At 46.8% G+C, this 13,334-nt stretch overlaps 1 protein-coding gene across 5 annotated transcripts in view; it reads right to left on the reverse strand.

Annotated features, from left to right (window-relative positions):
- PKIG (cAMP-dependent protein kinase inhibitor gamma) overlaps positions 1 to 13,334 on the reverse strand; it is a 95,873-nt gene that overhangs the window by 47,004 nt on the left and 35,535 nt on the right. Inside the window, exon 1 of one of the 5 annotated variants that reach the window (XM_038750264.1) lies at positions 644 to 1,167. The exons of the other annotated variants lie outside the window; for them this stretch is intronic. The gene's annotated coding sequence lies outside the window, so the exon portion shown is untranslated. Of the gene's footprint in view, positions 1 to 643; positions 1,168 to 13,334 lie in introns of those variants that run through there. 5 annotated transcript variants of the gene reach the window in all.

The raw sequence follows: 13,334 nt of genomic DNA on the forward strand, positions 1-13,334 counted from the left end.
TTTTCCTCGAACTTGGGCTTCCCGGCCTTTCCTAGCAGAAGGAAGGCTGCCCATCCCCTCGCCCCCTCCTCCCTCACCTCCCTTCTCTCCTTCTCCAGCCCACCCTGTACTCTCCGCTCCTCCGCCGCTAATCTCCTCACCGTTAGGCCTCGTTCTTGCCTGTCCCGCCATCGACCCCCGGCCCACGTCCTCCCCCGGGCCTGGAATGCCCCCAATCCCTCTGCCCATCCGCCAAGCTCGCTCTCTTCCTCCCTTCAAGGCCCTGCTGAGAGCTCACCTCCTCCAGGAGGCCTTCCCACACTGAGCCCCTTCCTTCCTCTCCCCCTCGTCCGCCTCTCCATCCCCCCATCTTACCTCCTTCCCTTCCCCACAGCACCTGTATATATGTATATATGTCTGTACGTATTTATTACTCTACTTATTTTACTTGTACATATCTATTCTATTTATTTTACTTTGTGAGTATGTTTGGTTTTGTTCTCTGTCTCCCCCTTTTAGACTGTGAGCCCACTGTTGGGTAGGGACTGTCTCTATATGTTGCCAATTTGTACTTCCCAAGCGCTTAGTACAGTGCTCTGCACACAGTAAGCGCTCAATAAATACGATTGATGATGACGATGAAGGTGAGTCCGGTTCTACTTACGAGGATGAGGCGCCCTGAATTTCTCAGTCCCGGATCCAGGAGTGAAGATGTGAGTGGTGAATTCTGGACTCAAACGAGCCTCGCCTCGGCTCAGGCTCCTGTTCCTCCTCCTCCTCCTCGCCCTTCTCCTCCGGGCTCGTATCTCTAAACCGGAATGCCCCTCTAGGTTTCAGTGGGTGTTGCCCACAACCCGTGCCAAGAAAAGTCCCCGTCTGTTGTAACCCAAGGCTCAGCCCGATGATGTCAACCGGGCTACTTGTTCGCTCCCCGGACCAGGCCGCAGATCCATTTCCTCCGGACAATGAGCTTGAGGCTTGTCACTTCATCCCAGGGCAGTTACGTCTGTCCGATATCCTTCCTTCAATTTTCAGCGGCGGCACTCCGGGACAAAGGGCTTCCTATCGCCCGGAACGGGCCCGTGGGGCTGGCCAGAAATGCCCTCCACCTGTTCTCGCCTCCATCTGTCGGTCGGTCAATCGATCCCGTTTATTGAGCGCTTACTGTGTGCAGAGCGCTGTGCAAAGCGCTTGGCAGAGGACGATACAATATAACAGATACGTTCCCTGCCTGTTACGAGCTTAGGGACTACAGTATCAATCAATCAATCATCTTTATTGAGCGCTTACTGTGTGCAGAGCACTGTACTAAGCGCTTGGGAAGTCCAAGTTGGCAACATATAGAGACAGTCCCTACCCAACAGTGGGCTCACAGTCTAAAAGGGGGAGACAGAGAACAAAACCAAACATACTAACAAAATAAAATAAATAGAATAGATATGTACAAGTAAAATAAATAGAGTAATAAATATGTACAAACATATATACATATACAGAGGTGCTGTGGGGAAGGGAAGGAGGTAAGATGGGGGGATGGAGAGGGGGACGAGGGGGAGAGGAAGGAAGGGGCTCAGTCTGGGAAGGCCTCCTGGAGGAGGTGAGCTCTCAGCAGGGTCTTGAAAGGAGGAAGAGAGTAGATGCTTATGACTAGAGTAGATCGCAGACTCTTGATAATAATAATAATAAATCAATCAATCATATTTATTGAGCACTTACTGTGTGCAGAGCACTGTACTAAGCGCTTGGGAAGTACAAGTTGGCAACATATAATAATAATAATAATTGTGGCATTTGTTAAGCGCTTACTATGTGCCAAGCACTGTTCTGAGTGCTGGGGTAGATACAGGGTAATCAAGTTGCCCCACGGGGGGCTCACAGTCTTCATCCCCATTTTCCAGATGAGGTAACTGAGGCCCAGAGAAGTGAAGTGACTTGCCCAAAGTCACACAGCTGACAAGTGGCGGAGCCGGGATTTGAACCCATGACCTCTGACTCCAAAGCCCGGGCTCCTTCCGCTGAGCCACGCTGAGAACACCCTTAGATGGATCAAGGCGATTCTGGAACCAAGCTGAGGGGCTTGGGCAGAATGGGCTGCCATTCCCGATCTAAAAAAGACACCTGAAAGGCACTAGAGAGGATCCAAAGTTCAGGATCACCTCTGGCACGCAACCAGCCTCTGGGGAAGGGGGAGAAGGAATATGAAATGTGCGCCCTTGGGCATTCCAAGTTTGACGCAGCCTGGCGTAGTGGAAAGAGCGCATGGCTGGAATTCAGGTGACCTCAGTTCCAATCCTGGCTCCGCCATTTAATAATAATAATAATGATGGCATTTATTACACACTTACTACGTGCAAAGCACTGTTCTAAGTGCTGGGGAGGTTACAAGGTGATCAGGTTGTCCCACGGGGGGCTCACAGTCTTCATCCTCATTTTCCAGATGAGGTCACTGAGGCCCAGAGAAGTGAAGTGATTTGCCCAAAGTCACACAGCTGACAATTGGCAGAGGTGGGATTTGAACCTATGACCTCTGACTCCAAAGCCCGGGCTCTTTTCCACTGAGCCACGCTGCTTCTCATTTGCCTGATGTGTCCCTGAGTAATCAATCAATCGTATTTATTGAGTGTTTATTGAGTGCAGAGCGCTTGAGAGTACAACAGAGCCAAGGGAGATAGATGGTAGACATTCCCTCCCAATGAGTTTACACTTAACTTCCCCGTGCCTTAGTTTCCTCATGTAAAATGGGAATAAAATACCTGTCCTCCTTCCCGCTTTGACTGTGACTTTGTAGGGATTGTAGCTGATCCGGTTGGTACCTACCCAAGTTCTTGGCCCATAGTAAGTTTAAAACAAATGCCACAGTTGTTGTTATTATCATTATTATTTGGTGCTAGGGCGGTTTCGTTCCATCTCACTCCAAAGGAAGCCATGAGTGGCTTGTCATCTTTGCTCCTCCAGAGCCAGAAAGGGCGAGTCTGTCAATGCACTGCCGTTTCTCTTCTTAAAACCAGGGCGGGAGGTTTCAATCATATTTTATTGAGCGCTTATTATGTGCAGAGCACTGTACTAAGCGCTTGGGAAGTACAAATTGGCAACATTTAGAGACGGTCCCTACCCAACAACGGGCTCAACAGTCTAGAATTGACACCCACAAATGGACTTGGGCACTGGAATTGATTTTTTTTTTTAATCCAAGACTCATATAGCAATATGAAAAACATGAATATAGCACTATGAAATGACATCATATAAAAAGAAAACAAGAAAAGAAACAACACCTTCCCAAGATTGACAATCAAATCCCAGAAACATCAATCCTTTTCTGTCTCTGCTGAATTGAACAGATGGATTGACTGGTATTCCCACCTCAAGTACCGGGGAGAAGATGAGAATGACAGGCTTCCTAAAAACATAATTAATTCATTTATTCAATCGTATTTAGGGAGCGCTTACTGTGTGCAGAGCACTGTACTAAGCGCTTGGAAACTATAATTCAGCAATAAAGACAGACAATCCCTGCCCACAATGGGATTATGCTCTAGAAGGGGGGGAGACAGACATCAAAACAAGTAAATGGGCATCAGTATAAATAAATGGAATTATAGATATATACATAAGTGCTGTGGGGCAAGGAGAGGCGGGTGGAGGAAAGGGAGAGAGACGAGGCGACGCGGAGGGAAGGGAGACCTGAGGAAAAGAATTCAGAGTTTTGTCGACGCTAACGTCAACTTATTCGAAAGCCAAGGCTTACGTGGGGCGACAGTGAGAAGAACAAACCTTGTCCAAGCTTTCAACCTTGTCCTCACTGTCAACTCCAGAAACCCCAAAACTATCCAGAGACCTGCCTAAAGATCCAAGCATTTCCCCCATCCACAGTGGGATCCAACCCTGCCGCGACTACGGATCACCTGAATCTCCTCCTGCCTTCCCATCTGTGCCAATTATCAGCTGTGTGACTTTGGGCAAGTCACTTCACTTCTCTGTCCCTCAGTGGCCTCATCTGAAAAATGGGGATTAAGACTGTGAGCCCCATGTGGGACAACCTGATCACCTTGTAACCTCCCCAGCGCTTAGAACAGTGCCTTGCACTTAGTAAGCGCTTAATAAATGCCATCATTATTATTGTTATTATTCCCAGCACAAGTGAATAGACTCCCATTGTTTCCCTTCTTCAGATCTCCACAACATCATCATCATCATCATCATCAATCGTATTTATTGAGTGCTTACAACATCAGACTCTCCTTTACTTCCTTACGGCCCCTTCGCCTAACCATCATGGCAAATGAACCCGAGTCGTTTCCTTTTCCCCCACTCCTCGAAAAGGGGTTTTAAATAAGCTAGGAGGAAGGCAAAGCAAACTGGAGGTAGCACTTTGGTCAGCCTGGTTAGGAAATGTCTCTCGAAATATCCGCCACTGGCGTGAAACGAAACACACGCCGGGCAACTCGTGCTGGGGTTTGCCAGGCTAGTGGCACTGCTGATAAGAAACGGCGAACTTCTTGGCTCCAAAACGAGGAATTGGGCTCCGTTTGTGCCTGCTCTGGACAGATACTGAATGCGGCAACCGGGACAGACCTCTTCGTTCATCATCTAAGGCCTTTCAGATGGTGTCTCTTCAATAGCTCCCAAATAACTTGTGCTGGACACTATGCCACAATGGGGAAAATAAAGAATTCAGGGAAAAGAAGAGGCCCAGTGGGAAGAGTAAGGGCCTAGGAGTCGGAGGACTTCAATCGTATTTATTGAGCGCTTACTGTGTGCAGAGCACTGGACTAAGCGCTTGGGAAGTACAAATTGGCAACATAGACTGTGAGCTCACTGTTGGGTAGGGACCGTCTCTATATGTTGCCAACTTGGACTTCCCAAGTGCTTAGTACAGTGCTCTGCACACAGTAAGCGCTCAATAAATACGACTGCTTGATTGATTGATAGAGAGACGGTCCCTACGCAACAGCGGGCTCACAGTCTAGAAGGAGACAGCAAAACAAAACATACTAAAAAGATAAAATAAATAGAATAAATATGTACAAGTAAAATAGAGTAATAAATATGTACAAACATATATACATATATATTTGTGTTCTAATCCCGGTTCTGTCACTTGCCTGCTCTGTGTGTGACCTTGGGCGAGTCACAGCTTCTCTGAGCATCATCCATAAAACGGGGATTCAGTAACTGTCTTCCCTCCTGCTTTCTTTTAATGTTATTTGTTAAGCGCTTACTATGTGCCAAATGCTATTCTAAGCGCTGGGGTAGATACTGGTTAATTAGGCTGGACACAGTCCCTGTTCTGCATAGTTCATCTGAATATGAAATATATATGTATATTCCCACGTGGGGCTCACAGTCTACATCCCCCTTTGACAGATGAGGGAACTGAGGCCTAGAGAAGTGAAGTGACCTGACCAAAGTCACACAGCTGACAAGTGCCAGAGCCGGGATTTGAACCCAGGTTTTCTGATGATTCCCCAGGCCTGGGCTGTAACCACTAGGCCGTGCTGCTTCCCAAAAGTCAGCTTCCTGTAAGAGACTGTTAGCACCTTTAATAATAATAATAATGATAGCATTTTTAATAATAATAATAATAATGGCATTTATTAAGCACTTACTACGTGCAAAGCACTGTTCTAAGCGCTGGGGAGGTTACAAGGTGATCAGGTTGTCCCACGGGGGGCTCACAGTCTTAATCCCCATTTTACAGATGAGGGAATTGAGGCACAGAGAAGTTCAGTGACTTGCCCACAGTCACACAGCTGACAAGTGGCGGAGCCGGGATTTGAACCCATGACCTCTGACTCCCAAGCCTGGGCGCTTTCCATTGAGCCACGCTGCTTCTCCTGCACATACTTTGCAAAGTATGTGCAAAGCACTGTTCTAAGCACTGGAGAGGTTACAAGGTGATCAGGTTGTCCCTCGGGGGGCTCACAGTCTTAGTCCCCATTTTCCAGACGAGGTAACTGGGGCCCAGAGAAGTGAAGTGACTTGCCCAAAGTCACACAGCTGACAATTGGTGGAGTTGGGATTTGAACCCATGGCCTCTGGCTCCAAAGCCCGGGCTCTTTCCACTGGGCCATGCTGCTTCTTTAGGGCACAGCTTTTAGACTGTGAGCCCACTGTTGGGTAGGGACCGTCTCTATGTGTTGCCAACTTGTACTTCCCAAGCGCCTAGTACAGTGCTCTGCACACAGTAAGCGCTCAATAAATACGACTGATGATGATGATGATGGCTCAGACCCTGTCTACCAGATTGTACTGTCCTCTCCCAAGCACTTAGTACCACAGTGCTCTACTCACTGAGGGTGCTCAACCAACAGTATGGATCGCTTGAGGAGAGGAGGAGGGAAACATGAGGAGGAGGTGGTTCCAGGTTTGGAAGTGGCATGGAAAAAGACCTAGGATACAAGGTTGAAGGGAGAAAGAGCCTTTCCCCTTTGCTTAACTGAAGGAAAAAGGGATCGGGTGGAGAAATGAAGGAGGGAGAACAGGTATGTAACTCCCATTTTTCAGTTGAAGAAACTGAGGCACGGAGAAGTGAAGTGACTTGCCCAAGGTCCCAAAGCAGGCAACTGGCAGGTGCAGGATTAGAACCCAGGTCCTCTGACTCCCAGGCCTGTGGTCCTTCCAGTTGGCCACACTGCTTCTCCGTGACCCTCATGTGGGACCTGATGATCTTGAGAAGCAGAGAGGCAGTGTGGCTCAGTGGAATGAGCCCGGGCTGTGGGGTCCGAGGTCATGGGTTCAAATCCCAGCTCCGCCAACTGTCAGCTGTGTGACTTTGGGCAAGTCACTTCACTTCTCTGGGCCTCAGTGACCTCGTCTGGAAAATGGGGATGAAGACTGTGAGCCCCGCAGGGGAACAACCTGATCACCTTGTAACCTGCCCAGTGCTTAGAACAGGGCTTAAGCACTTAATAAATGCCATTATTATTATTATTATTATTATCTGGTATTTACCCCAGCTCTTAGTGCAGCGCTTGACACATAGCAAGCACTTAACAAATACCACAATCAAGCGCTTAGTACAGTGCTCTGCACACAGTAAGCGCTCAATAAATACGATTGAATGAATGAATTATGCTTTTATTAATATTACGCACATAGTAAGCACTTAACAAATGCCATTATTATTATTATTATCTTGTATTTACCCCAGCTCTTAGTGCAGCGCTTGGCACATAGTAAGCGCTTACCAAATACCACAATTATGCTTTTATTAGTATTACGACCTCAAATCTCTTTGTTTTCAGCAAAGGTCGCTTAATATGAGTTCCACTGAGCTGGCTCCGGCCCAGGCTTCTGTTGCCTGCTCGCTCGCTCCCAAACCACGGCACTGCCCGGGCATCGCCGCGGGCACAGCGTGTTTACTCGCAGTCAGGGCTATGAATAGCACCGGTGACCCGCACGAATTGAGGTGATAAATCTCCGGGCTTCGAGGGAGTGCCACCGTTGGGCTCCTCGCAGTTTTCCTGGCACAAATCCACCCTCCCTCCGCCCTCCCGAAGTCACCTCTGCCCTCTTCCCGCTCGAAGCTGCTGAGAGAATCGGATCTCACCTGTTCCTAAAAAAAAAAAAAGCAAAAAACCCCAAACAAACAAACAAAACCCCCCAGAATTTTAAATAGCACAGGTCGGGGACTCAGAAGGACCTGAGTTATAATAATAATAATAATGTTGGCATTATGTGCCAAGCACTGTTCTAAGCGCTGGGGAGGTTACAAGGTGATCAGGTTGTCCCACGGGGGGCTCACAGTCTTAATCCCCATTTTACAGGTGAGGTCACTGAGGCACAGAGAAGTTCAGTGACTTTCCCAAAGTCACACAGCTAAGTGGCAGAGCCGGGATTTGAACCCATGACCTCTGACTCCAAAGCCCGGGCTCTTTCCACTGAGCCACGCTGCTTCTCCGGTTCTAATTCCGGCTCCTCCACCTGTCGGCTGCGTAGCCTTGGGCAAGTCACTTCACTTCTCTGGGCCTCAGTTCCCTCATCTGTAAAATGGGGATGAAGAGTGTGAGCCCCTTGTGGGACTGGGATTGTGTCCAACCTGATTAAACTGTGTCTACCCCAGCGCTTCGAATAGTACCACAGCAACCATAACTCTTATTATTAATTATTATTATGCATTCGCTCAGCCACCAGTATAAATCCCTGACCTTTAACTTTGCATTTCACTTTTAGGCCTTGAACTGCGAAAAATCCCCAGTACTTTTACAAACTTTACACCCTATTACAAAGAGGAAGCTTTCTAGTAACCCAAGTCAAACTCCAACCCCTGCCCACACAATAAAATACACGCTTTCTGTCAGTGATAACAGGCTCCGCCTGTCAATGATAAGCATTTTACTAGAACAATAAAAGTTTCCTGCAGCATATTTATCCAGGAAAATGCCACAGAGTTGTACAAAATGGTTTCACAAACAATACATAATTACATACATGCATATGTACATATATCTACATATACATTTATATATATATGTATATAGCTGTGCATTTACAAACAGACAGCAGCATTATCTAGTGGACAGAGCACAGGCCTTTTAGACTGTAAGCCCACTGTTGGATAGGGACTGTCTCTATATGTTGCCAGCTTGTACTTCCCAAGCGCTTAGTACAGTGCTCTGCACACAGTAAGCGCTCAATAAATACGATTGATTGATTGACTGATTGAAGAAGGGCCTGGGTTCTAATCCTGGCTTCGCCACTTGTCAGCTGTGTGACTGTGGGCAAGTCACTGCACTTCTCGGTGCCTCAGTTCCCTCGTCTATAAAATGGGGATTAACGCTGAGAGCCCCGTGTGGGACATGAAGCAGCGTGGCTCAGTGGAAAGGGCCCGGGCTTTGGAGTCAGAGGTCACGGGTTCAAACCCCGGCTCCACTACTTGTCAGCTGTGTGACTTTGGGCAAGTCACTTCACTTCTCTGGGCCTCAGTTACCTCATCTGTAAAATGGGGATGAGGACTGTGGGACAACCTGATCATCCTGTAACCTCCCCAGAGCTTAGAACAGTGCTTTGCACACAGCAAGGGCTTAATAAATGCCACTATTATTATTATTATTAATCTGACTAGCTTGTATCTCCACCAGAGTGTACAACAGTTCATTCATTCTTTCATTCAATCACATTTATTGAGCGCTTACTGTGTGCAGAGCACTGGACTAAGCGCTTGGGAAGTACAAGTTGGCAACATCTAGAGCCCCAGGTGGGGCTCACAATCTTAACCCCCATTTTACAGATGAGGGAACTGAGGCCCAGAGAAGTGAAGTGACTTGCCCAAAGTCACACAGCTGACAAGTGGCGGAGGCGGAATTTGAACCCACAACCTCTGACTCCAAAGCCCGGGCTCTTTCCACTGAGCCACGTCCAAAGCCCGTGCTCTTTCCCCTGAGCCACGGGCCTTTGATTTCCTGTCATTTCATTTTTAGACTGTGAGCCCACTGTTGGGTAGGGACCGTCTCTATACGTTGCCAACTTGGACTTCCCAAGCGCTTAGTCCAGTGCTCTGCACACAGTATGCGCTCAATAAATACGATTGATTGATTGATTGATTTCATTAACTCTCTCCTTGGGCCGAAGCACTGTGCTAGGCGCTGGGTGGATGGAGCTAACCAGGTCAGAGCCAGTCCCCTGCCCCTCACTGACGGCAGAGTCTACATTTTAGGGAGAGCGGTATCTCCCCATTTTGCGGCGGAAACTGAGAGCCATTCACTCAGTCATATTTACTGAGCACTTACTGTGTGCAAAGCACAAAATGCAACAACGGAGAGACTCAGAGAGGTGAAGCAGCTTTCCCAGGGTCACAGAGCAGGGCGGTGGATGGAGCTGGGATTTGAACCCATGCTATCTTTGGAAATACTGACTAAGAGGAAGGTAAGTCTGTCCTTTGATAGGGGTCAAAGTCACCGGGGAATTCTCCTATCCCCACACCGCTTGTCTCCTTCATTTTTCCACCCGATCCCTCTTTCCTTCAGTTAAGCAGAGGAGATCGGCTCTTTCTCCCTCCAAGCTTGTATCCTTGGTCTTTTTCCATGCCACTCCCAAACCTGGAACCACCTCCTCCTCAGCCCACTGTTGGGTAGGGACCGTCTCTATACGCTGCCAACTTGTACTTCCCAAGAACTTAGTACAGTGCTCTGCACACAGTAAGCGCTCAATAAATACGATTGAATGAATGAGTTAATGAATGCTTCTCTCTATCGATCCGTACTATTTGTTGAGCACCTTCAGTGGGTAGAGCACTGTGGCACTAAGTGCTTGGGAGAGGACAGTACAATCTAGCAGACAGGGTCTGAGCCCTAAGGAAGCAGCATGGCCCAGTGGAAAGAGCCCGGGCTTTGGAGTCAGGGGTCATGGGTTCAAATCCCGGCTACGCCAATTGTCAGCTGTGTGACTTTGGGCAAGTCACTTCCCTTCTCTGGGCCTCAGTTACCTCATCTGTAAAACGGGGACTAAGACTGTGAGCCCGCCGAGGGACAACCTGATCACCTTGTAACCTCCCCAGCGCTTAGAACAGTGCTTTGCACATACTAAGTGCTTACAAAATGCTATCATTATTATTATTAAAGGTGCTAACAGTCTCTTACAGGAAGCTGACTTTTGGGAAGCAGCATGGCCTAGATGTTACAGCCCAGGCCTGGGGAATCATCCGAAAACCTGGGTTCTAATCCCGGCTCCGCCACTTGTCAGCTGTGTGACTTTGGGCAAGTCACTTAACTTCTCTGGGCCTCAGTTCCCTCATCTGTCAAAGGGGGATGAAGGCTGAGAGCCCCACGTGGGAGAACCTGATTACCCTGTATCTACCCCAGCGCTTAGAACAGTGGTTGACTCTTGTAAGCGCTTAACAAATACCATCATCATTATTATTACTAAGCACTTGGGAGAGTACAAAATAACAATAACGAAACACATTCCCTGCCCACGAAGATTTCTCTGCCTTTAGGCCTGGTCCTGCTAGTTGAGAGGCAGAAAAGCCAGATATAGAATGAGAGCACCGACATGCAGTTGAAAGAAAATGGAAACCGAATATAGTTCTGACCTGGTCGAAGAGCCACAGTGAAACTGTCTGCACTATGCAAGCCACTTTTTTCTTTTTCCCTGCCAGCCCTTTGAAGTGCTGTATCTTTTAAGGGCATGTAACTCAAAAGGCAGGCAAACAAGGGAATTGGAGCAGCTTGTACTTCCCAAGCGCTTAGTACAGTGCTCTGCACATAGTAAGCGCTCAATAAATACGATTGATTGATTGATTGATTAATATACATAAATATATTATATATTATACATACACCTGTGCTATGGGGATGGGAGGGAGGATGAAGTCAAGGCGACGCAGAACAGAGTGGGAGGGCACAGTCAGGGAAGGCTTCTTGGAGGAGATGGGCCTTCAATAAGGCTTTGAAGTGGGGGAGGGCAATTATCCGTCTGATATGAGGAGGGAGGGCATTCTAGGCCAGAGTCAGGATGTTGCCAACTTGTACTTCCCAAGCGCTTAGTACAGTGCTCTGCACACAGTAAGCGCCCAATAAATACGATTGAATGAATGAATGAATGTGGGCAAGGGGTCGGCGGCGAGATAGGTGAGATTGAGGAAAAGTGAGAAGGTTAGCATTAGCATCCCTTTATACAAAATTAGATGTTAAAGACGGTATCCTTAAGATGGGCAGTGGTCCTGACCCCTTCGTGATATCTCTTTTGTTCTTTTCCATCCATCAATCGTATTTATTAAGTACTTACTGTGTGCAGAGTACCGTACTAAGCCCTTGGGAGAGTACTATATAACACCATAAACAGACACATTCCCTGCCCACAATGAGCTTTTTTCAATCAATCAATCCATCAGTCAATCAATCACAATGATCAAGAGCCAATTTGGGTGTAGAACCTTGAGCCAAGCAGCTGGGAGAGTACAAAAGAGTTAGTATAAATAATAATAATAGTAATAACAATGATTTCTAGACTGTGAGCCCACTGTTGGGTAGGGACCGTCTCTATGTGTTGCCAACCTGTACTTTCCAAGCGCTTAGTACAGTGCTCTGCACACAGTAAGCGCTCAATAAATACGACAATGAATGAATGAATGAATGAATGGTATTTGTTAAGTGCTTACTATGGGCCAGGCATTGTACTAAGTGCTGGGGTGGATACAAGCAAATCGGGTTGGACCCAATTGGAGCTCACAGCCTTCATCCCCATTTGACAGATGAGTCTGAGGCCCAGAGAAGTGAAGTGACTTGCCCAACGTCACACAGCAGACATGTGGCAGATTCGGGATTCATTTATTCATTCAATCATATTTATTGAGCACTTACTGTGTGCAGAGCACTGTACTAAGCGCTTGGGAAGTCCAAGTTGGCAACATCTAGAGACGGTCCCTACCCAACAGCGGGTTCACAGTCTAGAAGGGGGAGACAGACAACAAAACAAAACATATTAACAAAATAAAATAAATAGAATAAATATGTACAAGTAAAATAGACTAATAAGTCTGTACAAACATATATACAGGTACTCCTAGGCCTAGTCTTTAGGGCCTCATTCATTCATTCAATCGTATTTACTGAGCACTTACCGTGTGCAGAAGACCGTACTAAGCGCTTGGGAAGTCCAAGTTGGCAACATATAGAGACGGTCCCTACCCAACAGCGGGTTCACAGTCTAGAAGGGGGAGACAGACAACAAAACAAAACATATAAACCAAATAAAATAAAGAGAATAAATATGTACAAGTAAAATAAATAGAGTAATAAGTCTGTACAAACATATATACAGGTACTCCTAGGCCTAGTCTTTACGGCCTCATTCATTCAATCATATTTATTGAGCGCTTACTGTGTGCAGAAGACTTTACTAAGCGCTTGGGAAGTCCAAGTTGGCAACATCTAGAGATGGTCCCTACCCAACAGCGGGTTCACAGTCTAGAAGGGGGAGACAGACAACAAAACAAAACATACTAACAAAATAAAATAAATAGAATAAATATGTACAAATAAAATAGAGTAATAAGTCTGTACAAACATATATACAGGTACTCCTATGCCTAGTCTTTAGGGCCTCATTCATTCATTCAATCATATTTATTGAGTGCTTACTGTGTGCAGAAGACTTTACTAAGCGCTTGGGAAGTCCAAGGTGGCAAGATCTAGAGACGGTCCTTACCCAACAGAGGGCTCACAGTCTAGAAGGGGGAGACAGACAACAAAACAAAACATACTAACAAAATAAAATAAATAGAATAAATATGTACAAATAAAATAAATAGAGTAATAAGTCTGTACAAACATATATACAGGTACTCCTAGGCCTAGTCTTTAGGGCCTCATTCATTCATTCATTCAATCATATTTATTGAGCGCTTACTGTGT

This window comes from Tachyglossus aculeatus, chromosome 8 (assembly GCF_015852505.1).
Source record: "Tachyglossus aculeatus isolate mTacAcu1 chromosome 8, mTacAcu1.pri, whole genome shotgun sequence".
In the NCBI taxonomy this organism is placed as follows: domain Eukaryota; kingdom Metazoa; phylum Chordata; class Mammalia; order Monotremata; family Tachyglossidae; genus Tachyglossus; species Tachyglossus aculeatus.